At 39.1% G+C, this 24,579-nt stretch overlaps 1 protein-coding gene and 1 long non-coding RNA gene across 5 annotated transcripts in view; one reads left to right on the top strand and one right to left on the bottom strand.

The window, feature by feature from the left end:
- Window positions 1-24,579, bottom strand: part of SBF2 (SET binding factor 2) — a 513,021-nt gene that overhangs the window by 122,865 nt on the left and 365,577 nt on the right. The gene's annotated exons all lie outside the window — the stretch shown is intronic.
- The window catches only part of LOC116476526 (uncharacterized), a 91,199-nt gene that overhangs the window by 60,841 nt on the left and 5,779 nt on the right, over window positions 1-24,579 (top strand). Inside the window, exon 2 of the long non-coding RNA XR_004250228.2 lies at window positions 20,617-20,694. This is a non-coding gene — a long non-coding RNA (uncharacterized LOC116476526). The remainder of the gene's footprint in view (window positions 1-20,616; window positions 20,695-24,579) is intronic.

Below are 24,579 nucleotides of genomic sequence, written 5' to 3'. Positions count from 1 at the left end.
TAGTAGACTGAGGACTCTGAGATACGTCTGGTAGTCAATATGGTCCCCATTTCTAAGGCAGGGTTAGACCCTGAAAACATCATAAAAAGCAAATATCTAGAATTTATATTAAACAGCAAGATCCCTGATGATATCATCAGATATAACATATGGGGAAAAAGAAGCTTGGTTCTGCAAGGAAGACTCAGGACTTCCTATTTTTATGGCGAGGGGAGGATGAGTGGGGAGAGCTCTTTAAACTATTCTGCTAGCTCTGTAGAGTACTGATAGCTGTTACTTGGGGGGAATTGGGGAAATGCTGGGTAAACAAAATTAAACAAGGTTTTCCTTTTCTTTCTTTCTTTTTTTTTAAAAAACAGGATTTTGCAGGATTTTAAACTGTGACTCTATGAAGGGAATTCGGTATACAGCATTTGTAAACCTAGTTTCACTGAGTATTTTAAAAGAAAGCAGTTGTAGAATATATTTTGGAAAATGATGATTTAAGATCATCAAAAATCCTATGAAAGAATTCCAACCAAAATGTTAGATATGAGTTCTAAATTTCATTTTAAAGAATCAATCAATATGTCAGTATGTTCAATTCTTTGCCTTCTACTTTTAAACTTAACTTCCTCATGAAGCAACCTTTTTCGATTACTGCTCCACCCTGACTCATTCCAATTACGTGCTACCTGCTCCGCCCTGACTCATTCTCCACCCTGCATAACCATTTTTCCCACCAAACCACTCACTCTGTCACTCTCTTTAAATGAGCCAATCGGAATTAGTTTAGCCTGTGCGGTCTAACCGTAGCCAATAGGGGAAAGACGCAGTAGCAGGGGCCACGTGCGTCAGGGATAAGAACCCCTTCCCCTGCCTTGTCCGAGTGTGAGCTCACCATTGCTCCAGCTGTAAGGGTGCACCCTTCTATAGAAGTAACTTGCCTTGCTGAGAAAAAGACAATTTTATATTTGAGTGCTATTTCTTTTGTGGCACCGAAACTTTATTTATAACAAAAAGATCATTTAAAAAAAATTTTTTTTAAAAATTTTCTTAGAGATAGGATCCTGCTCTGTGGCCTAGGCTGTGCAGTGGCACAATCATAGTTTACTGCAGCCCTGAACTCCTGGGCTCAAGCGATCCTCCTGCCTCAGCCTTCCAAGTAGCTGGGACTATAGGCACGCACCACTGCACCCAGCTAATTTTTTATTTTTTTTTTTGTAGAGGCAGGGTTTCACTATACGTTGTCCAAGCTGGTCTTGGACTCTTGCTTCCTTCTGCCTCCACCTCTCAAAATGCTGGGATTACAGGCATGAGCCATGACACCCAGCTGAAAAGATCATTTAAAAATTTACTTATGGATTTTTATTTCTTGACTTATGGTTGTTTTCATAATCTGATAGGCAATTTTTCTAAAAATAATTTTAAATGATAGATAAAATATTTTAAAATCTTTAATACAATGCAATAAATTGGCAAGAAAGCAAGGAATATGCAGACCAAAATATAAGTAGAAACTTGAAAAGATAAACAGAGCACTGAAGCTAAATTTTAACTTAGGAACTGGTGGTGAGCAAATTTTACTATTAGTTGTGAACTCAAGAGACTCAAGGGATAAGACAAAAAGACTAGCACTTGCTAAAGGGAGGAAGTCCATTAGGAGAATATAAACCAAAAATGAAATCCTGAGCCCCACAACCAAATGAATAGACCCCTGGCCAAAGGGATCCCAGGGAAACCTGAAAAACTGAATTCCTGGCCATAACAGGAAGGGAGGTCGGACATGCCTCATTATGCCCTCTCCCTTTTGGTGTTTAGGTAAAATTACAGATCTGACAAAACAGACTCTTTGTGGCAATAAGATACCAGATTATAAACACGACCTAAGGCCATGCAAGGCAGGGGTTAAGTCATACCCTATAAACCATAAAATCTCATTAAATGGGTTTTTAAAAAATTTTTATATTTTGAAACAGGGTCTCACTCTGGAGGCTGGAGTGCTGTGGTACAGTGTGAGCTCACTGCAGCTGCGACCTCCTGGGCTCAGGTGATCCTCCCACCTCAGCCTCCTGAATAGCTGGGAATACAGGCATGTGCCACCACACCCAGGTAATTTTTGTATTTTTTGTAGAGATGGGGTTTCACCATATTGGCCAGGATGGAATCAAACTCCTGAACTCAAGTGATCCTCCCACATTTGGCCTCCCAAAGTGCTGGGATCATAGGCATGAAAACAGGTTTTTAAAATTATCCCAGCATAAAGCAGCTTCCTTTCCAACCTGACTCTGATACAGCATCACATGATAGATAGAAGACCCTGAAGGAAATCAAAATATTTTTCTTTGACATATTTTGAAATGGCCCTGCAAAGTCATCGGTTGTGGGGGAAACTTGCATCTGTAGAGAATCTCCATTAATGCAGCCAGGCCTTCCCTTTCTAGGACTTTCTCAGCTGTGGGAGAGATTAGCTGGGAGTCTGACACTTTTATGGTCTAAAAAGAGACGTACCACTTATTCTCTCTGAGGGCTACTACCTATGAGGCTTTATCTACATAATAAGGGCTTTGACCTCCACAACTCCCTTATCTTGACTCAAGCATTTCTTTCTACTCTACTGACATCAAGTATTTATACAAAGCTTAACTCTTTCAATCAGTAGCCAATCAGAAAATCTTTGAATCCACCTATGACCTGTAAGCCACCACCTCACAAGATATCCCACCTCTTTAGGATGAACCAAGGTACACCTTCCATGTATTGACTTATGATTTTACCTACAATTTCTGTCTCCCTAAAATATATAAAATTAAACTGCAACCCAACTACCGGGCTGTGGTCACTCCTATTGGCTCAGAATAAGCCTCTTTAAAATATTTTACAGATTTGGTTTTTCTTTTTTTTTCTTTTTTGTTTTTTTTTTTTGTTTGTTTTGAGACGGAGTCTCGCTCTGTCGCCCAGGCTGGAGTTCAGTGGCGCAATCTCGGCTCACTGCAAGCTCCGCCTCCCGGGTTCACGCCATTCTCCTGCCTCAGCCTCTCCGAGTAGCTGGGACTACAGGCGCCCGCCACCACGACCGGCTAATTTTTTGTATTTTTAGTAGAGACGGGGTTTCACCGTGGTCTCGATCTCCTGACCTCGTGATCCGCCCGCCTCGGCCTCCCAAAGTGCTGGGATTACAAGCGTGAGCCACCGCGCCTGGCTGGATTTGGTTTTTCAATTAACAAGAATGACAATAATCCTGGGATCTCTAAAGCCATCTATGACACCAGATAGAAAGTCTGAGATGTAAGAAGATAACTGAGCCAAAAAAGAGATAAATATGTAGGTAAATCTAAAAACACATTGACTGTATAAAACAATGACAATATTGTCTTTTGATAGCAAAGAAAATTAAGATACAACTAAACTATACAACCATGGTAGCATAGACTTTGTAAGGGAGTGAATTGGAGTTAGATTTTGATGGATTTTGATAAATTAACTAAGCATTTAAGAATTTCTGTATTATCATGAAAGAAATAGAGTGGGTTGCAACTTCCAAACTAGTGGAGGAAAAAATGGAATAATAGGAAAATAAAAAAAAACAACAACAAACCTGAACCCAAGGGAAAACAAAAAAAAAGTGGAAAAAGAAACTCAGAAAAGGGAAACAATCGGCCACGCGCAGTGGCTCACGCCTGTAATCCCAGCACTTCGGGAGGTTGAGGTGGGCAGATCACGAGGTCAGGAGATCGAGACCATCCTGGCTAACATGGTGAAACCCCGTCTCTACTAAAAAATACAAAAAATTAGCCGGGTGTGGTGGTGGGCGTCTGTAGTCCCAGCTACTGGGGAGGCTGAGGCAGGAGAAGGGGGCGTGAACCAGGGAGGCAGAGCGTCCAGTGAGCCAAGATCGTGCCACTGCACTCCAGCCTGGGCGACAGAGCAAGATTCCATTTCAAAAAAAAAAAAGAAAAAGAAAAGGGAAACAATCAGAAAGAGAAAAAAAATAAGATGGTAGGAATAAATGTGTTAGTGGTGGCAAATATCTAAGTCTCACGGCACCAAATACATTACCAGTCAAGGTATCCAAGGCATGACCAATGGTGAATCCATATAGGTCTGCAGCAAGCTCAATTCTTGCCTCCTCAGAAGAAAGAAATGGACTGAGGGGCATAAGGCAGAAAAAGAGACCGAGGCAAGTTTCAGAGCAGGAGTGGAAGTTTATTTTAAAAGGTTTTAGAATGGAAAAGAAATGAAATAATGCTTGGAAGAGACCCAAGTGGGCACGTGAAGGTCAAGTGCCATTTTAACCTTGATCCTAGGACTTTATTTATACGCTGGCCCCTTTCCCATGATTCTTCCCTTAGGCTGGGCTACTCATAAGTGCAGTGCCCTCCTTACACTTGGGAGGTGAGCATGCGCAGTGTGTTTAGGAAGTTGTATGCACACCCATCTATCTGTGGCTTTCTTCCCTTTTTGGGTGGTGTGCCCCTGGGAGGTCATACTCTGCCATTTTGTTTCTTAATGCTCATGCCCAGGAAGTTGCTTCTCCCTGGTGCCTGCATTCAATTAACACTTTAGTGTACCAGGTGTGGACAATCAGGAAATGGCCTCTCCCTGGTGCCAGCTGCCCATTTATCACTTTTAGAGAGGCAGAGTGATAACTGCCCAACCATCACCTGACATTCCTAGTGGGTGGGGGACAGCTTTCTCCTGCCCCGCTCATGCCTGTCTACTTGTAACAAATACAAATACAATAGCACAAATGGACCAAATGTTCTGGTTAAAAAAACAAAGATTGACACTGAATCTAAAACCAGAGTCTAAATATTTGTTGCTTATAAACAACATATATATATATATATATAAAACTTAAGGATACACAAAATTTAAAGGATGAAAAAATATGTACCAGGCAAATACCAAAAGAAGTTGGGGTAGCTATATTAACAATCAGAATATAAAATGCTCTTTAAGGCAAAATGCATTACTAGGGATAAAATGAAGCATTACATAATAATAAATAGCTCAATCTACCAGAAAGCTGTAACAATTTAAATGTATATAAACCTAAAAACTTAGCCTCAAAGTATACAAAGCAAAAACTGACAGATGTAAAAGGAAAAACACATAAATTTACAATCATGCTAAAATATTTTAATATACCTCTCTCAGTAACTGATAGGTCAAGCAGGTAGAAAAATCAGTCATCATATAGAAGATTAAAAGAAATACTGTACAAGTTAGAGCTAATAGATATGTATAGAACACTGTATACAAAAACTTGCTTGCTCTAATGGACACTGCACTCTAACACTGTACCCAGAACTGTTCACATGGATTTTAAAAAATTGACCTCATACTGGTCCATAAAATAAGTATCAGGGCTGGGTAGGGTGGCTCACATCTATAATCACAGAACTTTGGGAGGCCGAGGTGAGAGGATCGCTTGAGCTCAGGAGTTCAAGACCAGCCTGAGTGATAGTAAGAGCTCATCTCTACAAATTGTTAAAAATTAGTTGGGTGTGGTGGCATGTGCCTGTACTCCCAGATACTTGGGAGGCAGAGATGGGAGAATCACTTGAGCCGAGCAGGTCGAGGCTACAGTGGGCCATGATTGTATCACTGCCTTCCAGCCTGGGTGACAAAGCAAGACCCCGTCTCAAGAACAAAACAAAACAAAAAACTATCAGTAAATTTCAAAATGTTTTGAATCATATAGCTAGAGTTGTCAGCTCACAATGCAATTAAGTTAGAAAACATTAACGCATGTAAAATACTTAAAATTGTACCTGGTACACAGTAAGTACTCAATAAATGTTATTATCACTGAGGCTAGGAAATGCTTAGCATATCCCACTCTATTGTGATTATCTATTTACTTGTATGTCTCTTTACTAGACTATAAGCAATTTAATGGCATTTTTATAGCAGTGAATAAGAAGCAGTTACCAATATTTATGGCAAGTTGTTGAATGAGTGATATGCCTTTCTGAATGTCATACAAAGCTGAAAGAACAGTAGAACAAATGATCTTACTAGGTCTTGGATTTCCAGAATTAACATTGAGCATAATCAGGATTTTCCTTTGAATAACGATTTTCATTTACTCAACAAATATTTATTGAGTGTCTACTATGTGCCAGGCATGCTGTAGCTAATGAACTCAGGAATCTCTTTATCCCAGGAGGGAATAGGGATGAAAAATAAGAACACATTTTAAAGGGATGAGATAAATTCACGGCTGAATAAGACACATCCTGAAATTAGAGGGACAATGATGTTCTTTTATGATGTCTCTGTGGGGACCTTTGTTGGAGCTCAGTTACTGGTTAGATTTTTAAGTTAGAACAAGTAATCTTTTGTTTTAAATTCAAGAACATGAGTTTTACATATAAAAAGAGTGACTGTTAAAACCGAGTAGCATCTCTCCCTCAGTCAAACCTCTGGAAATGAATGTGTGTGAGAAAGGAGAGGGAGAAAACAAATATGAGTCAATGAGAACTTCCTTCAAAGAGAATATTAAAATCAACTAAAATATTACTTTGAAGGCAGTCATTACCTTGGAGTCGTGTTTAGGTTTTTATTTTAAAATACAGTCAGGCCATGTAGGAAAACACCGCACATTTTTCCTATGTGGTATCACTGCAAGGTCTCCATCCTCTCCATGGATTTTATATAATAATCCCAGAATGCAGCAAAAGGTATGAATCATCTTTTTCTTCCTGACTTATTCCTCACCCCCCTAGGACACTGCTATGCACAAGAATGTCATCTGTGTCCTAGCACATCTGAATTTCTTTAACAGAAATGCCTTGCATGTTTCTGAAGACTGTCATGAGGCCCAAGGCAATAAAGTTCAACAGACTTGAGCTGTAATCTTCTTCCAAGGAAATGGTTGGGATGCCAAGATGCCTTTTGACTTTGATTTCACAGCAGGGCTTCACTTGCAATGACACTGTCCAAACTTTAAATGACAACAGCTGTGATATGAAGCCCTACACACTCATTTATAATGATTTTCCACAAATTAAAAAAATTAAACAATGGGGAATTTCAATCCATGACCAATTAGCAGGGAACAAGCAATCATAAAACATTTAGACTAGTAGGCACTATTTATTATCTTACAAAACGTTTACACATTGTAGTGCATGTCTCAAACCTGTGTGCTGGTCAAATGCTGATTGCAAAATATAAATAAAAAATTCTTTGCAAATCACGTTAGAGACATTCTAAGTTAATTAGGTTGAAAGAGGGAAAAAATTTACAACAATAAGTCTACAACTATTGACACAGCAACAGCATTCCAGAAGTTTGCAGTTATCTGTTGGGGAATCAGTCCATAAATACACAATCTGAAGTCCCCTGTGCTCTGGCCAAATAATAGCATTGTAGTAATAAACATACCAGACATTTTATAAACTTGCAAGGTCTTGAATACTGATACATGTTTTATTCTGAACTTTGCTTTGTAATTTACCTTTAATTTTCCTGCTACAATTGAAGAGTGAGCCCTGCAATCTTAATTTCCCATTATCCTCAATTACTTCGTACTTTTAACCTAGATATGTTTGAACTGTTGTGGCCAACATTCCAGTTTGATAAAACTCTGGAATCTCTAAAAAATGTTATATTTAAACATTAAAGAAAAAACTAGATTGAAAGGAACAAGTGTTACAGAACTGATTTTCCTTTAGAGTTTAGATTAGACACAGCTCAGAAAAAAGTTTTTTTGAATTGCCCAAAACATTGAAAACATTTGCATCTTCTACATAAGGACAAAAATTAAAAACACAAATTCCTCTTTGTATCACATTACTTTCCTACTCAAAAATTCAGCTATTTTCTGACCATTATAGAATAATGACCAAACTCTTCTGCCAGGCTTATTAGGCCTCCTCAGTACGGATCCACCTCTATACCCACCCGACCATATGGGCCCCTGCCACAAGCTGCTGCTTTAGTCAACCTATTTTATTTATCACCTTCTATTCCACATCATACTTATTCCTACCATATCTAATACAGTTGAGGAAGCCCATCCATGCTTTGGTTTGTCATTTACATGCTTTCTCCTTGGTATCTTCATATGCATGCCCCCATATTTCTCCCTTCTTTCCAAGTACAATGTTAAGCAAAACATAGGCCAAAGGATCTTTTTTATTACAGTTTCAGCTTCCAGTTATATTTTAACATTAAATAAACCTATAAAACCATAAAGGATGTACCACAGTTTTGAATACCACTGTTATTTATATGCACAATGACTCCCATTGCAATAGAAGGTGAATGCTAGGCTTGACAAATAATATCAAGCTTTATTTTAAGTTATTTGAGTGAATGGACCAAGTCACTTTCAACTTTATATGGCTGGAAACTAGAACACTGCACCTGGCATATGGTAATAATAGTTAGCACTTATTAAGTGTTTACTAAGTATCACACATATTTGAAGTATGAATTTACAGATATTATTTCATTTAATCTTCACAACATCTCGATTAGATAGGTATTGTAATTATGTCCTTTTTGTTGATAATGAAACTGAACCTCTCAGAGGTTAAATTATTTGCCTGAGATTATATGGCCACAAATGACAGAGCCAGAATTTGAACCTGGGTAGTATTACTCCAGTATTTGTGCTTGAAACCTCAATGTTCTCTTGCCTCTCAAGTAAGATATTGAACGGAATATAAAAATGGAATCTGTGGAAACATAATTCATGGAAAAGAAACCTTCTAGTAAATTATAAATAATATCCTCATGAGAGTTTGAAACTATACATCGATGAAAAAGCAATTAAAAACATAACTGTTACAATTAAAATGCAATGGAAGGGCTTGAAGAAAATTTTTTCTTGTGTGTTCATTTTATCTCTATATTTAGGAATTTTAAAACATTATAAAATATAGAGGATGAAGTTAAAGCTTCTAAAATATACCTAACAGGAGTACCGGAAATTGTGAATAGAGAAGGCAGATGGGGGGCCGGGTGCGGTGGCTCACGCCTGTAATCCTAGCACTTTGGGAGGCTGAGACGGGTGGCTCACCTGAGGTCAGGAGTTTGAGACCAGCCTGGCCAACATGGTGAAACCCTGTCTCTACCAAAAATATAAAAAAATTAGCGGGGTGTGGGTGGTGGGTGCCTGTAATCCCAGCTACTTGGGAGGCTGAGGCAGATGAAGTGCTTGAACCCAGGACACGGAGGTTGCAGTGAGCCTATACGGTGCCACCCACTCCAGCCTGGGCAACAGAGTAAGACTCCACCTCAAAAAAAAAAAAAAAAAAAAAAAAAAAAGAGAAGGCAGATGGGATAATATGAAGAAATAATTTTAAACATTGAGTCTTCAGATGAGACAGTCCACATAGGATAAACGAAAGACAACTATACTGAGACATATTGTGGTGCAATTTCATTACACCAGTGATTTAAAAAAAGAGTCTAAAAGCTGTTAAGAGAAAAAAAAAGCAGTTCATCTACAAAGAAACAAGAATTAGGGGGAAAAAAAGCTCAACAGTGTTAGATGATAGAAAATCACACTGGGCACTACTAGAGGCAGTAGAGAAGGAAGGCGGCAAGAGTTGAAAAACAGTTGGGTACTATGCTCACTACCTGGGTGATGGGATCAATCTGTATCCCAAACCCCAGCATCATGCAATATACTTGTGTAACAAACCTGCACACATACCCCCAAATCCAAAATAAAAGTTGAAATTACTTAGAAAAAGAAATAAAATCACAAATAGCAATGTTTTCAGAGTACTGAGAAAAAATACTTAAACATTTATTTTATTTTATATTTAAAAGTAATATACAGCAAAATGGACTTGTTTTCTGACTATATAGTTCTATAGATTCTAGCACATAACCACATTAGATTATATGACCACAGTCTGATTCAAAATACAGAACAGGTCCATCACTCCCCACATTTCTCATTGCCATCTGTTTATAGTCATGCTGTCCTCCTACCCCTAGACCCTGGTAACTACTGGTCTCTTCTCTGACACTATGGTTTTGTCTTTTTGAGAATGTTATGTTAATGAAATTGTACTATTTATAACCTTTTGAGAGTGGCTTGTTTCACTCATGATAACATCTTTGAGATTCATCCACACTGTTGTATACTACAGGTCATTTTTATTGCTGAGTAGTATTCCACTGTATTCACGTACCAGTGTGTTTATCCATTCATCTGCTGAAGGACATATGGGTTGTTTTCAGGTTTTGGGAATTACAAATAAAGCTGCTATTAATATTCACGTACAGGTTTTTGTGTTAATGTAAGTTTTGATTGTTTTTCCAGGGTAAATCCCTAGGAATGAGATGGCTAAGTCATACGGCAAGTATATGTTTAACTTTATAATAAACTGCCAAACTGTTTTCCAGATAGGTTGTACTGTTTTTTTATTATTATTTGAGACGGAGTCTCGCTCTGTCACCAGGCTGGAGTGCAGTGGCGCGACCTCGGCTCACTGCAACCTCCGCCTCCCAGGTTCAAGTGATTCTCCTGCCTCAGCCTCCTGAGTAGCTGGGACTACAGGCATGCGCCACCAAGTCCAGCTAATTTTCGTATTTTTGGGAGAGATGGGGTTTCGCCACGTTGGCCAGGATGGTCTTGATCTCTTGACCTCGTGATCTGCCCACCTTAGCCTCCCAAAGTGTTGAGATTACAGGCATGAGCCACCGTGCCCGGCTGGTTGTATTTTATTTGAGAGTTCTGATATCTCTGCATCCTTGTCAGCCTTTGATATTTTCAGTGTTTTCATTTTAGCCATTCTAGTATGTGTATAGTGGCATCTCTTTAAGGTTTAATTTGCATTTCCCTAATGGCTAATAGATTTTTATGTGCTTATTTACCATCTATATATCCTCTACGATAAAATGTCTGCTCAACTCTTTTATCCATTAATACGAATCAAGTGGCTTGTTTTAACATTTTGTAAGAATTCTTTAGATATTTAAAAATATAAGAACTTTGTCAGATATGTTTTGCCAATATTTCCTCCCAGTGTGTGGTTTGCATTTTAATTTTCAACAGTATTTTTTGTAGAAAAAGTTTTACATTTTGACAAAATCCAATTTATCATTTTTTTCTTTTATGATTTGTGCTTTTTTGCGTCCTAAGAAATCCTTGCCTTACACTAAGGTCACAAATATTTCCCCTATGTTTTCTTCTGAAGTTTTATAGCATAAGCCCTTATATTTAGGTCTACAACTTAATTTTTATAAATGATATAAGGTAAGGGTTGAATTTCACTTCTTATCCCATGTGGATGTCCTGTTCCAGCATCATCTGTTGAAAAGACTATCCTTTCCCCGTGAATTACCATGCCTTTGTCAAAAATAAACTATATATGTGTAGGTCTATTTCTGGCCTCCCCATTCTGTTCTATGGATCTATTTAGCTATTTTTTTGTTTTATTTTGTTTTTGTTTGTTTTTGAGATGTTGTTTCACTCTGTCACCCAGGCTGGAGTGCAGTGGCTCCATCTCGGCTTACTGCAACCTCTGCATCCCAGGTTCAAGCGATTCTCCTGCCTTTGCCTCCCGAGTAGCTGGGATTACAGGTGCCCGCCAACACGTCTGGAAATTTTTGTATTTTTAGTAAAGATGGGGTTTCATCATGTTGGCCCGGCTGGTCTTGAACTCATGACCTCAAGTGACCCCCATGACTCGGCCTCCCAAAGTGCTGGGGTTACAGGCATGAAGCCACTGCGCCTGGCCTATTTAGCTATTCTTACACCAATACCACACAGCTTTGATTACCACAGCTTTAATGTAAGTTTTGAAATCAGTTTTTCAATTTATTCTTTTTTTTTTTTGAATATGGAGTCTCACTCTGTCACCCAGTCTGGAGTGCAGTGGTGCAATCTCGGCTCACTGCAACCTCCGCCTCCCGGGTTCAAGTGATTCTCCTGCCTCAGCCTCCCGAGTAGCTGGGATTACAGGTGTGTGCCAACACACCCACCTAATTTTTGTATTTTTAGTAGAGACGAGGTTTTACCATGTTGGCTAGGCTGGTCTTGAACTCCTGACCTCAGGTAATCTGCCCGCCTCAGCCTCCCAAAGTGCTGGGATTACAGGCGTGAGCCACCGTGCCTGGCCAATTTATTCTTAATAATTGTTTTGGTTATATACTAGGTCCTTTGCATCTCCATATATATTTTAGAATCAGCTTGCTAACTTCTACAAAAAAGCCTACTAGGATTTTGATGAGAACTGCACTGAATATACATGAATTTGAGAATTGACATCTTAAGAATTTTGGGTCTTCTAACCTATGAACATGTGTTATGGGGCATCTTTTCATTTATTTCAGTTTCTTTAATTTGTCTCAGTAATGTTTTGTACTGTTCATTGTATAGGTCTTGGCATGTAAATCTATCTCTAAGCATTTCATGTTTACTGGTGCTATTGTAAACAGTATTTCTAAAAATTGTAATTGTTACTATTATATAGAAATCAATTGGTTTTTAAAATTTTACCTTGTACTTGGCAGCCTTGTTAAACTCACTTGTTCTAGAAGTTTTCTGTGTATGTTTGGATTTCTGAGGATTTTTTTCTATATATGATATCATATGTGAATAAAGACAGTTTTACTTCTTCCTTTCCAATACCTATCCATTTTATTTCTTTGTATTGCCTTATTTCACTGGCTACAAACTCCACTATAATGGTGAGTAGAATGGTGAGGACAGACATCCTTACTTTTCCTCTGAAACTTATGGGGAGAGCATTCAGTCTTCTTCCATTACATCTAGTATTAGCTGTAGGTTTTTTGTGTATTTATTAGACTGAGAAAATTACCTTCTAATTCCACTGTGAAGAAACTTTTTTTTGTAATGAGTGGGATATGAATTTGTCATATACTTTTCCTACATCTATTGAGATGATCACATAGCTTTTCCTTCTTAGTGTGTTAATACAGTGAACCTATTTTCAATTGTTTAACCAACTTGCAACTCTGAGATAAATCACACCGGTTCATGATGTATCATTTTTTTCTTAAATATTTGGTACAATTCACCAACATCACATTCATTTTTAAATATTCACTAGACATAGTTTCATTTATCTAATCTATTAAAATTATCGGGGACAATAAACAAAACTAATTTTCACTTTATAAGATATATAGAACAATTTATGATTCAAAAGAGCTGATACTGGTCTCCAAAAAAATATATATATATATAATCATGACTTCCTGGTAGTTTCTAGAACATACTACAAAAAATGCTGTTCAAACTGATTTCGCAAAGATATCAAGTATTTTCTTAAATAACATGCAAACAGCACCAATGGAAGTATTTCTGGAAATTGAGCCCAAATACAGTGCCACTTCAGTACTTGTTGGAAACCTGAATTAACATTTCTACATAGCTCAAGTACGCACAGCAATAAAGGTTCTACACACGTGCACCAAATCACTGAAAACAGAACATCTTTTATGGCTACCTGTGAATACACAGATAACTGGGTTTCTCCATAAGTAGTTTTCTACTTTAAACTTTTTGTAAATATTCATACATATTGATAAAATTTTATAGATAGACATCTACATATCAGTATTTTCTTGTTAGTTTTGACAGTAGGTGAAAGCAAGTTATTAAGCTGGGATGTAGCCGGATTACATCTGTTTTTTAGAATGACCACTCTGACAATAGTGTGGAGAAAGAGCCATGTGGAGGACAGGTTCAACCATTCAGCCACTATTGAACTCCCATTACGTGCCCAGTGCTATTTTAGGTGCCAGTTATATAGCAGTAAACAAATCAAAGTCCCTTTTATCACAGTTTACGTTAGATTAGAGAGATAGTGGAAACGCCCTCCTTAATCTTTAGATATTAAAGTCTTAGGCCGGGCGCGGTGGCTCACGCCTGTAATCCCAGCACTTTGGCAGGCCGAGGTGGGTGGATCACGAGGTCAGGAGATCGAGACCATCCTGGCTAACATGGTGAAACCCCGTCTCTACTAAAAATGCAAAAAAAATTAGCCGGGTGTGGTGGCAGGCACCTGTAGTCCCAGCTACTTGGGAGGCTGAGGCAGGAGAATGGCGTGAATCCGGGAGGCGGAGCTTGCGGTGAGCCGAGATCACGCCACTGCACTCCAGCCTAGGTGACAGAGCAAGACTCCGTCTCAAAAAAAAAAAAAAAAATCTTACCTTTATTTAAATTTTTAGCCCAAATTCCATCTGTTCATAATCTTTTTGTTGATGTTGTTGTTGTTTTAGAAAGGGCAGGGTCTCACTCTGTCCCCCAGGCTGAAGTGCAGTGGTGTGATTTTGGCTCACTGTAGCCTTGACCTCCCGAGTTCAAGCGATCCTCCCAAGCAGCTGGGACTACAGGCATGTGCCACTGTGCATGGCTAATTTTTTTTTTTTTTTTCTGTAAAGATAAGGTTTTGCCACGTTGCTCAGGCTGGTCTTGAACTCCTGAGCTCAAGCGATCCTCTCACCTCAGCCTCCCAAAGTTCTGGGATTACAGGTGTGAGCCACCATGCCCAGCCTATTCTTTATTTTGTATTATAAGGCCTTTTGAGGACAATGATTGTGTTATACATAATAGATGTTCAATGAATATTATTAAACAAAAGAAAGATTACTCTAAAAATGAAAAGAAAGCTATTTTACAAATACAGCTAAAAGAGAAAATAAAGTATTAGTATAGTGATTCCTTTTTATGAAATCACTTCTCAAATGTGCAGTTTTATTCTAAGGAACTCACTTTAGCCTAACCACTTATTTTGGAGGGTTTTTGTTTTCTATTCTGTTGGTTTTGTATTTCCCCCCATACTTTCTCTTTTTTTTTTTTTTCCTTTTGACCTTAGAAGGAAGGTAAAAAAACCTAACTTACAATATAAGATACCCTGAGGCGGCTGGGCGCGGTGGCTCACACCTGTAATCCTAGCACTTTGGGAGGCCGAGGCCAGTGGATCATGAGGTCAGGAGATTGAGACCATCCTGGCTAACACAGTGAAACCCCATCTCTACTAAAAATACAAAAATTAGCCAGGTGTGGTGGCGGGCGCCTGTAGTCCCAGCTACTCGGGAGGCTGAGGCAGGAGAATGGCATGAACCTGGGAGGTGGAGCTTGCAGTGAGCCAAGATTGCACCACTGCACTCCAGCCTGGGCGACAGAGTGAGACTCTGTCTCAAAAAAAAAAAAAAAAAAAAAAAAAAAGATACCCTGTGGCCTTTGTGGTAAAAACACTCAAATCTTAGTGAGAAGTTAAGTTGTAAACATCTGTAGTCTGTGGGTTTATTTTCAGAAGTTAACCTACTATCAAGTATAGCTCAGAATCTTCATTAACTATTGGAATAATATCTACGCCTAGGACTTCCCATCAAAAAATATTGCCATTCCTGACAGAAGTGGCATGGCAGATCAAAGAAGAAATGATATATATTTTAATATATGATGCTGAGGCTATTGGGCAGAAATATGGAAAAATAAAATAAAATTGGACTCTTACTTCAAAGTACATGCAAAATCAGTTCCAGGTGGGTGAAGGTTAGATGGTAACACAAAAAAATGTGTTCATGACTTCAGGTTAGGGGAACATTTCTTATGATAAAAAAAGCACAGTCACAGAGAAAAAGACTAATAAATTCAACTATAGTCACATGGCCTTATAATGATGTTTTGGTCAACGATGGACTGCATATATGATGGTGGTCACATATGACTATAATAGAGCTGAAAAATTCTTATTGCCTAGTGACATTGTAGCCATTGTAACATCCAAGACATCACAGTGTAACACATTACTCAGACATCTGGGGTGATGTTGGTGTAAACAAACCTACTGTGCTGCCAGTCTCATAAAAATATAGCACATACAATTTGTACAGTACATAATACTGAATAATAAATATGTTACTGGCTTATGTATTTACTACATTATACTTTTAATCATTATTTTAGAGTACACTTCTACTTATTAAAAAAAATAGCTAATGGTAAAATAGCCCAAGGCAAGTCCTTCAGTAGGTATTCTAGAAGGCACTGTTATCATAGGAGATGACAGCTCCATGTGTGTTACTGCCCCTGAAGAACTTCCAGTGGGACAAGATGTGGTGGTGGGAGACAGTGATATTGATGATCCTGACCCTGTTTAGGCCTAGGCTAATGTGTGCATTTGTGTCTTCATTTTTAATGAACAAGTTTAAAAAGTAAAAAAAAAAAAAATTTTTTTTTTACTTTTTTCTACTTTTCCATTAAAAATAGAAAACACAGCTGGGGCCGGGCACGGCGGCTCACGCCTGTAATCCCAGCACCATGGGAGGCCAAAGCGGGTGGATCATGATGTCAGGAGATTGAGACCATCTGGCCAACATGGTGAAACCTTGTCTCTACTAAAACACACACACACACACACAAAAATTAGCCGGGCATGGTGGGGCGCACCTGTAGTCCCAGCTACTCAGGAGGCTGAGGCAGGGGAATTGCTTGAACCTGGGAGGTTGCAGTGAGCTGAGATCGCCCCACTGCACTCCAGCCTGGTGACAGAGCAAGACTCCGTCTCAAAAAAAAAAAAAAAAAGAAAACACGACTGGGCACGGTGGCTCATGCCTGTAATCCCAGCACTTTGGGAGGCCGAGGCAGATATATCATGAGGTCAGGAGTTCAAGACCAGCCTGGCCAAGATTGGTGAAACCCCATCTCTACTAAAAATACAAAAAATTAGTCGGGTGTGGTGGTGGGTGCCTGTAATCCCAGCTACTCAGGAGACTGAGGCAGAGAATCACTTGAACCTGGGAGGTGAAAGTTTCAGTGAGCCAAGATAGTGCCAGTGTACTCCAGCCTAGGTGACAGAGCGAGACTCTGTCTCAAAAAAAAAAAAAAAAAAAAATTGAAAACACTTATAAAGATATAATGAAAGAAAATATTTTTGTATGGCTACACAATATCATGGCTTTTAAGCTAAGTGTTATTACAAAAGAGTCAAATAGTTTAAAAAATTAAAAATTTGGTAAAGCAAAAAAGTTATAGTAAGCTAAGTTAATGTATTTTTGAAGAAATTAAAAAAATAAATTCAGTGTAGTCTAAATGTAAAGTGTTTATAAAGTCTACAGTGGCATACAGTGATGTCCTAGACCTTCACATTCACTCACCACTCACTCACTGACTCACCCAGAGCAACTTTCAGTCCTGCAAGCTCCATTTATGGTAATTGTCCTATACAGGTGTACCATTCTTAATCTTTTATACTGTATTTTTGCTTTACCATTTCTATGTGTAGATATGTTTAGATATACAAATACTTACCATTGTGTTACAACTGCCTACAGTATTCAGTACAGTAATGTGCTGTACAGATTTGTAACCTTGGAGGCTATACCATGTAACCTAGGTGTGGAATAGGCTAACTGAGCTTGTCCAACCCGCGGCCCACAGGCCACATGCAGCCCAGGACAGCTTTGAATGCACCCAACACATTCATAAACTTTTTAAAAACACTATAAATTTTTTTTGTTATTTTTTAGCTGGGTGCGGGGGCTCATGCCTGTAATCCCAGCACTTTGGGAGGCTAAGGCAGGTGAATCACAACGTTAGGAGTTCAAGACCAGCCTGGCCAACATGGTGAAACCCCATCTCTATTAAAAACACAAAAATTAGCTGGGCGTAGTGGCGGGTGCCTGTAATCTCAGCTATTCGGGAAGCTGAGGCAGAATAGCTTGAACCTGGGATGTGGAGGTTGCAGTGAGCCGAGATCACTCCACTGCACTCTATAAATTATTTTGTTATTTTTTAGCTGGGTGCGGTGGCTCATGCCTGTGATCCCAGAACTTTGGGAGGCTAAGACAGGCGAATCACAAGGTCAGGAGTTCAAGACCAGCCTGGCCAACATGGTGAAACCCCATCTCTATTAAAAATACAAAAATTAGCTGGGCATAGTGGCGGGTGCCTGTAATCTCAGCTACTTGGGAGGCTGAGGCAGAATAGCTTGAACCTGGGACGTGGAGGTTGCAGTGAGCTGAGATCACTCCACTGCACTCCAGCCTGGGCAAACAGAGAGAGACTCCATCTCAAAAGAAAAAAATTTTAATTTTTAGCTCATCGGCTATTTTTAGTGTATTTTATGTGTGGCCCACCACAATTCTTCCAATGTGGCCCAGGGAAGCCAAAAGATTGGACATTCCTGGTGCCATCTACAGTACACTCCTACTTATTTTAAAAAATTAGTTTGCCTAAGTGGACAACAACAAAATTGTCAAGCTACACATTTCTCAGCATGTATCCCCACTGTCAATTTAAAAATTTATAAAATGGCATCATAAGGCCGGGCGTTCATGCCATTCTCCTGCCTCAGCCTCTCCGAGTAGCTGGGACTACAGGCGCCCGCCACCACGCCCGGCTAATTTTTTGTATTTTTAGTAGAGACGGGGTTTCACCGTGGTCTCGATCTCCTGACCTCGTGATCCGCCTGCCTCGGCCTCCCAAAGTGCTGGGATTACAAGCGTGAGCCACCGTGCCCGGCCAAGATTGGGAAAAATTAAAAAGGCTGACAAGTGTTGACGAGGATGTGAAACAATAATGGAGTTTCTTGTGGGAATGAGATTAGTATAATTACTAAGAAAAAAAACATTTGATCACATTTAATAAAGTTGAACATATGCATATTCTATGACCTAGCAATTCCATTCCTAGGTATATATTCTAACACTTATATACATGTGTACTAGAATTGCATGGCAATGATGTTTTTAACAGAGTTGTTTAAAATAGCTGAGATGTGGAAAAAACCAAAATGACCACACGAATAAAATGTAGGAGTGACAGTCCAGAGGTATGGGCTCACCAGAAGACTAAGACCAAATCATAGAACTACAGAACGCTTCTCTTCCCTGACACCTTACCACAATACATTAGTAAAGGCCTACTTACAGCAGCTCCTTTTGGTTGTTGTTGTTGTTTAAATAGAGACAGGGTCTCACTATGTTGCCCAGTGGGTTTCTAATTCCTGGGCTCAAGCCATCCACCTGCTCTGGACTCCCAAAGTGCTGGGATTACAGGCATTATGAGCCACCACACCAGACCTTATAGCAGTTTTACATAGTATATCACATTTGGCTATCAAGATAAAATTATAAGGCATACTAAAAGGCCAAAAACATAGATTGAAGAGACAGCAAGTATCAGAAACAGACTTAGATATGGAGATATGTTGGAATTACCAGACCAGGAATTTAAAACAACTGTGATTAATATGCTAAAGGCTCCACTGGATAAAGTAGACGGCACACAAGAATAGATGGACAATGTAAGTAGAAAGATGGAAATTCCTAGAAAGAACCAAAAAGTAATGCTAGAGATCAAAAACACAGTTAACAGAAATAAAGAATGCCTTTGATGGGCTTAGCGGTAGACCGGTCACAGCTGAGGAAAGAATCTCTGAGAGCCAAGAAATAGATCTGCATAGATATAGTAAACTGATCTTTGACAAAGGAGCAAAGGCAGTAGGATGGAAGCAAAATAGTCTTTTCAACAAATGGTGCTGGCACAACTGGACATCCACATGCAAAAACAGAACCTGGACAGAGACTTTACACACTTCACAAAAAATACGTCAAAACGGACCAGATACCTTAGTGTAAAATGCAAAACTATAAAACTCCTAGAAGGTTACACAGGGGAAAATATAGATAACCTTGGGCTTCGCAATAACTTTTTGGACACACTATCAAAAGCATGATCCATGAAAGAAATAACTGATAAGTGAGGCTTCATAAAAATCAAAATTTTCTGTTCTGTGAAAGATACCATCAAGAGAATGAAAAAATAAGCCACAGATTAAGAGAAAATATTGGCAAAATATAAATCTGTACAACACCAAGAATGAACCCTAATGTAAAATGCGCAGTTTGGGTCACAATGATGTGTTAATGTAGGTTCACCAATTGTAACAAACATACCACTATGTTACAGGGTGTTTATAGTGGGGGGGGCTATAAATGTGTGGGGGGTAGGTGGTATACAGAAAATCTCTGTACCTTTTGCTCACTGTTGCTGTGAACTAAAAACTGTTTTAAAAAATAAACTCTATTAAAAAGAAAAAGAATATAAGGCTTCAAAAATTAAAAGACAAGTGGAGAAGGATGAAGTTGTGAAGATGGAGATGAAATGGCCAGAGAGACAGAAGGATATGCTACAAATGTTTCATTATGGAAGCCAAGGAAAGAGAGCACTTGAAAAAGGAGGCCGGGTGCAGTGGCTCATGTCTGTAATCCCAGCACTTTGGGAGGCTGAGTTGGGCAGATCATGAGGTCAAGAGATTGAGACCATCCTGGCCACCATGGTGAAACCCTATCTCTACTAAAAATACAAAAATTAGCTGGGCATGGTGGCGCGTGCCTGTAGTCCCAGCTACTTGGGAGGCTGAGGCAGGAGAATTGCTTGAACCCAGGAGGCGGAGACTGCAGTGAGCCGAGATCGCGCCACTGCACTCCAGCCTGGTAACAGCAAGAGTCCGTCTCAAAAAAAAAAAAAAAAAAAAAAAAAAAGAAATTCTAGCTGATAAACTGCTTCCTCTATCTTTAAAACAAGGAAAAGATGGACTTACCCATGAAGAAATAACATTAATAATTTGTACAGTTTACATAGTTTCAAAGTTGCTACTGTAATTTTTTTTGCTTTTCTTTCAGAAAAAAAATTAAAGACTAGACTTAAAGTTCCTGTGAGAAAAAAGGAAAATGAATTATAAACCTGTCATATTTAGAAGGGTTAGTAGGATGACCAAATAAATAAAATGTACAAAAAACCATTCTGTACATTAGAAAAAGCTTCATACATATAAAAAATGTCATAAGAAACCAAATAGGCTAGGCACAGTGGCTCATGCCTGTAATCCCAGCACTTTGGGAGTCCAAGGAGGGTGGATAACCTAAGGTCAAGAGTTCGAGACCAGCCTGACCAATATGGTGAAACCTCATCTCTACTAAAAATACAAAAATTAGCCAGGTGTGGTGGTGTGCGCCTGTAACCCCAGCTACTCTGGAGGCTGAGACAGGAGAATTGCTTGAACCTGGGAGGCGGAGGTTGCAGTGAGCCATGATTGCACCACTATACTCCAGCCCAAGTGACAGAGTGAGATTCCGTCTCCAAAAACAAACAAACCAACCAACAAAAAAACCAAATAGTAATTTTTAGCATTTTAAATCTATGAGCTACCATAATGTTGCCTTTATAACACTAGCAAAGATAAACTAATCAAATACTTATATAACCAACTATCACAAATAACTAGGGATAATTTTATGACTTATATCATAAAAAGATGATAATAGAAGATCAGAGAAAAGCTTAGCTAGCTCTCAGTTTCAAGAAAAATATCCTGAAATGTTATTGTCAATGGTCAAAAACAAACACTGGCAGAAAAATTTTAAATTTTAAGAATGTAATTGTTCCTGCCGAGCATTATTAATGAAAATGTTTTTGAAATTCAAAATCCAGTTCTGTACAATGAATGAAATATATCTATATTTCACATATTTCCCTGTGCTTCAATATATTTTTTTCACACTCAGTGAAATGTGAAGTGTTACAGGTGGTCAGGATAGTAACATGAAAGCAGCCTTGGAAATACTAAGAAACAATGTGCAAGTCCTGAACTTATATCTTTTTCTTTCTTTTCCTTTTTTTTTTTTTTGAGACAGGGTCTTGCTCTGTTGCCCAGGCTGGAGTGCAGTGGTGCAGTCATGGCTCAATGTGTCCTTGAACTACTGGGCTCAAGTGATCCTCCTGCTCAGCCTCCTGAGTAGCTGAGACTACACACATCTGCTTAATTTTTAAATTTCTTGTAGGGATGGGGTCTCACTATGTTGTTCAGGCTGGTCTTGAAATTCTGGCCTCAAGTGATCCTCCTGCCTCAGCCTCCCAAAGTGCTAAGAGTACAGGAGCAAATCACCATGCCTGGCCCTGAACTTGTTTCTTAATGACAACATAAAATTGGATACTAGTGAGAAGATCAACAGCCTCTTGTTTGGCTTGGGCCTTCTGTAACCCCCACCCTCATCAAACAAATGGATTATATTTAGACATTTAATTTAACCTCTGTACCATTTAAGATTAAACATGTGTTCTTTTTTAATTTTCATTTAAACAAAACTCACAAACTTCCATTTCAATATGAAAGATCTAGGAAATACAGGTAAGTGAAAAGAAAGCAAAATATCTTGTGATAAATCCTGCCATCTTTGAATATCAATGTAAGAATCAATATCGTGAAAATGGCCATACTGCCCAAGGTAATTTATAGATTCAATGCCATCCCCATCAAGCTACCAATGACTTTCTTCACAGAATTGGAAAAAACTACTTTAAAGTTCATATGGAACCAAAAAAGAGCCCGCATCACCAAGTCAATCCTAAGCCAAAAGAACAAAGCTGGAGGCATCACACTACCTGACTTCAAACTATACTACAAGGCTACAGTAACCAAAACAGCATGGTACTGGTACCACAACAGAGACATAGATCAATGGAACAGAACAGAGCCCTCAGAAATGACGCCGCATAGCTACAACTATCTGATCTTTGACAAACCTGACAAAAACAAGAAATGGGGAAAGGTTTCCCTATTTAATAAATGGTGCTGAGAAAACTGGCTAGCCATATGTAGAAAGCTGAAACTGGATCCCTTCCTTACACCTTATACAAAAATTAATTCAAGATGGATTAAAGACTTAAATGTTAGACCTAAAACCATTAAATCCTTCAAGAAAACCTAGGCAATACCATTCAGGACATAGGCGTGGGCAAGGACTTCATGTCTAAAACACCAAAAGCAATGGCAACAAAAGCTAAAATTGACAAATGGGATCTCATTAAACTAAAGAGCTTCTGCACAGCAAAAGAAACTACCCTCAGAGTGAACAGGCAACCTACAGAATGGGAGAAAATTTTTGCAACCTACTCATCTGACAAAGGGCTAATATCCAGAATCTACAATGAACTCAAACAAACTTACAAGAAAAACACAAACAACCCCATCAAAAAGTGGGCGAAGGACATGAACAGACACTTCTCAAAAGGAGACATTTATGCAGCCAAAAAACACATGCAAAAATGCTCATCATCACTGGCCATCAGAGAAATGCAAATCAAAACCACAGTGAGATACCACCTCACACCAGTTAGAATGGCCATCATTAAAAAGTCAGGAAACAACAGATGCTGGAGAGGATGTGGAGAAATAGGAACACTTTTACACTGTTGGTGGGACTGTAAACTAGTTCAACCATTGTGGAAGTCAGTGTGGCGATTCCTCAGGGATCTAGAACTAGAAATACCATTTGACCCAGCCATCCCATTACTGGGTATATACCCAAAGGACTATAAATCATGCTGCTATAAAGACACATGCACACGTATGTTTACTGCGGCACTATTCACAATAGCAAAGACTTGGAACCAACCCAAATGTCCAACAATGATAGACTGGATTAAGAAAATGTGGCACATATACACCATGGAATACTATGCAGCCATAAAAAATGATGAGTTCATGTCCTTTGTAGGGACATGGATGAAACTGGAAAACATCATTCTCAGTAAACTATCGCAAGGACAAAAAACCAAACACCGCATGTTCTCACTCATAGGTGGGAATTGAACTATGAGAACTCATGGACACAGGAAGGGGAACATCACACTCGGGGGACTGTTGTGGGGTGGGGGGAGGGGGGAGGGACAGCATTAGGAGACATACCTAATGCTAAATGACGAGTTAATGGGTGCAGCAAAACAACATGGCACATGGATACATATGTAACAAACCTGCACATTGTGCACATGTACTCTAAAACCTAAAGTATAATAATAAAAAAAAAAAAAGAAAAAAAAACACTTTGGTGTCAATACTTCATTTTCTTCCTAATTGCAGATTATATACTTATTCATATAATTTATCTTTTATAAAGTCACTTTATTCTTGAACTGATTTCCTTCCTTGGCCTCTGTGACCTTCTTTTGTCTCAGGTCCAATTAAAAGTTTGTTTTTTTTTTTTTTTTTTTGAGACAGAATCTCCCTCTGACACCCAGGCTGGAGTGCAGTGGCATGGTCTTGGCTCCCTGCAACCTCCGCCTCCTGAGTTCAAGTGATTCTCCGATTCTCCTGCTTCAGCCTCCCTAGTAGCTGGGATTACAGGCACACACCCCCACACCCGGCTAATTTTTGTATTTTTAGTAGAGATGGGGTTTCACCATGTTGGCCAGGCTGGTCTTGAACTCCTGACCTCAAGTGATCCACCCGTCTCGGCCTCCCAAAGTGCTGGGATTACAGGCGTGAGCCACTGCGCCCGGCCACAAGTTTTTAGTATTCTATCTACCCCCTTAATATTAGTATTCCTCACTTTCTTTTTCATCTTCAGATCTCTTCTTATGGTACGTGCCTTCCTGAGGTTAGCGTGACCATTTTTGTGATATAAAGCACCACTGAAATCTGTATCTCCAGCCTAGACCACCCCTTCTCAGCTCCATCTGACTGGACACCTCCAATTTGATGTCTTTAAAAACCCTGAACTCGATATACCCTAAACTCAATTATCTCTACCTAGGCCTCTGACACTCACCCCTAAGCATGATCCTCTTCCACACTATTTTGGTAA

This window comes from Hylobates moloch, unplaced genomic scaffold (genome assembly GCF_009828535.3).
Source record: "Hylobates moloch isolate HMO894 unplaced genomic scaffold, HMol_V3 SCAFFOLD_11, whole genome shotgun sequence".
Lineage (NCBI taxonomy): Eukaryota > Metazoa > Chordata > Mammalia > Primates > Hylobatidae > Hylobates > Hylobates moloch.
Note: the sequence above shows the minus strand (reverse complement) of the source record. Positions and strands in the feature narration are given on the sequence as shown.